The sequence below is a fragment of the Triticum aestivum genome, chromosome 6D (assembly GCF_018294505.1).
Source record: "Triticum aestivum cultivar Chinese Spring chromosome 6D, IWGSC CS RefSeq v2.1, whole genome shotgun sequence".
NCBI classification, from domain to species: Eukaryota; Viridiplantae; Streptophyta; class Magnoliopsida; order Poales; family Poaceae; genus Triticum; species Triticum aestivum.
This window is the reverse complement of record NC_057811.1, coordinates 219058-221636: the sequence shown is the minus strand read 5'-3', so window position 1 is coordinate 221636 and position 2579 is coordinate 219058. Positions and strand designations below refer to the sequence as shown.

General features: G+C 54.3%; 1 pseudogene; it reads left to right on the top strand.

Moving 5' to 3' along the window:
* Window positions 1-301: 301 nt before the first annotated feature.
* Window positions 302-2020, top strand: LOC123140640 (UDP-glycosyltransferase 73C4-like; annotated as a pseudogene).
* Window positions 2021-2579: the final 559 nt, after the last annotated feature.

The window sequence follows — 2579 nt, the reverse complement described above, 5'->3', positions numbered from 1 at the left end:
CTGGCAGGTGGTCTTGGGTCACGATTAAACGCGTACACGTCCAATTGTTAGGCCTTAAATTCTTAGATAAGTTTTCCGGGGGGTCGATGGGTGGATTAAGTTTCTCCAAGGGTCATTTATTTAGTACAAATAATAAAATATTTGTGGAATCCAGCATGCGTGTCCGTTGTTTCGTTGTTGTGATGAGAGATAAAGTTGTTGGGCGTGGATGTTTGGTTTACCCAAGGGAAATTGCTGACTGTGATCTCCAATTTTCTTATTTATAGGCCTTCCGCGCGGGCGTAAACAAGCAGAGAAGAAGATGGCCTCCAACAATAGTACCCCCAGCCCCAGCCCCAGCACCAGCACCAGCAAGCTTCGGGTCCTGCTCATCCCCTACTTTGCAACAAGCCACATCGATCCCTTCACCGAGCTTGCCATGCGCCTCGCCGCAGCAAATGACGCCGTAGAAGCAACCGTGGCGGTCACTTCGGCCAACGTGTCGATCGTCCAGTCCTTGCTGCAGGACCGTGGGCATCAGGGTGTGAAGATAGCGACCTATCCGTTCCCGACTGTGGACGGCATCCCCAAAGGCGTCTAGAACCTCGGGAAGGTTGCCACGCCGGAAGCCTCGTTGCGCATCCGCAAAGCTACCCTAGTGGATGCCGTGACGCGCCCCGCGCAGGAGACGCTCATCCGGGCTCAGTCTCCGGACGCGATCATCACCGACATGCTATGCACCTGGAACGGCAGCATCGCGGACGAGCTGGGTGTGCCGTGCGTCACATTCAGTGTGATGGGCGCCTTCTCGATGCTTGCTGTGCGTCACCTCGCGGACGAGGTTGGCAATGACGATGCCGTGAGGGAGGTCCCTCGGTTCCCCGTCCCGCCTATACGGATACCGAGGGCCGAGTTACCAAATTTCTTGAGGACACACCACTACTCATTCATTAACTCGTTGAACTCACTTCAAGCTGACTGCTTTGGCCTCGCCATGAACACTTCATCAGACCTGGAGAAGCCTTATTGCGAGATATACAGACGCCAGGGCTACGTGAAGCGCGCCTACTTTCTAGGGCCTGTTGCGTCATTGCCCTTGCCCGCAGCCGCAGCCGCAGAGGAGAGGAAGGAGAAGGACAAGAAGAAGAACAAGTGCATCATCATGGATTGGCTTGACTCGAAGCCAGACCATTCGGTGGCGTACGTCTCCTTCGGCAGCATGGCGCACGCCAAGGATGCTCAGCTGGACGAGCTTGCTCTTGGGCTGGATGCCTCGGGGAAGTCGTTCCTGTGGGTGGTGAGGGGCAAGGAGGATTGGAATTCACCCAAGGGGTGGGAGGAGCGCGTCCAGGTCCAGGATAGGGGGCTCATCATCAGAGCCTGGGCTCCACAGACAGCTATACTAGGGCACCCGGCAGTGGGTGCATTTGTGACGCACTGTGGGTGGAACTCCATCCTAGAGACGGTGGCGGCTGGCCTGCCTGTGCTCACATGGCCCGTCTTTTTTGAGCAGTTCATCACCGAGAGGCAGGTGACGGAGGTCCTAGGGATCGGGGAGCCGCTGTGGCCGGATGGCGCCGCGGCCGGCCTACGCAGTGAGAGAAACCAAGAACACGAGGTTGTTCCGGGCCAAAACGTGGCACGGGCATTGACGGGGTTTATGGGCGCCGGAGGGCGAGGGGACGCTGCGAGAATCAAGGTGATGGACCTCGCCGCCAAGGCACGCGCAGCCGTGGCACAAGGAGGCTCCTCCCACCGTGACTTTCATCGTCTGGTTGATGATCTCATGGCGGCAGCAGCAGCTAAGAGGAGGACCTTTATGCATCCATTCTCTCTCAGCCGCACCTCCATCTGTGTCAGTTTAATTAATTAATTAGTTATCGCTACTAGTACTGAAATAAAAGAAACCAAGGAAAGAGCACATGCATACAACTACAAGGTAATGGCTGGCCTGGCCCCATGAGCATTGTAGTCAATAGTTTGCTATTTTTTTTCCTGTTTCCAGTTTGTAATGCCTGCTTGGGCACCCCTTCATAAAATCAGCGGCCAGCTGCTTTATCGTAAAAGAAAAATGCGATTTTGCTAATTTTCAGTCGGATGGAATTAATTGGCTTTCATTCTTTTTTTTTCCGTCCGATCACACTGTTGAGATTCATCCAGTTCTGTTTTTTCCAGCTCTCGTGCTGTTTCGTTCTTATCGGGCCCGCAAACTTTTTAGGGAGACCCGTTAATTTTGTGGGTCATTTCTCCTGGTCTGAGTCCCATTTGTTTTGAACTTCTCTTTTCTCTCCCCCATGTAGCTGCCTTTGTCTGTTTCCTTCCCCATTTCCTTAGGCGAGAGCATGGGGAGAGAGGCATGGCGATTTTGATTGGACTTCTCACTTGCTGACCCTATAGAGAGCGTTTTGGTGGTGAGGCGTCCAGTTCTTGGTTTGATTCATCTCTCGAGATAGAGGGGGGAGAGGGAGAGGCTAAGGCGACACCATGGCTATTGGGCTGCGGTGTTCTCTCTGTGTCGCTTGATTCGTGATGCTACTCCTGGTAGTGACCTGAGAGCCCTACGCCCCCCCCCCCCCCTACCCGAGGTTGTTGGCTGCAAG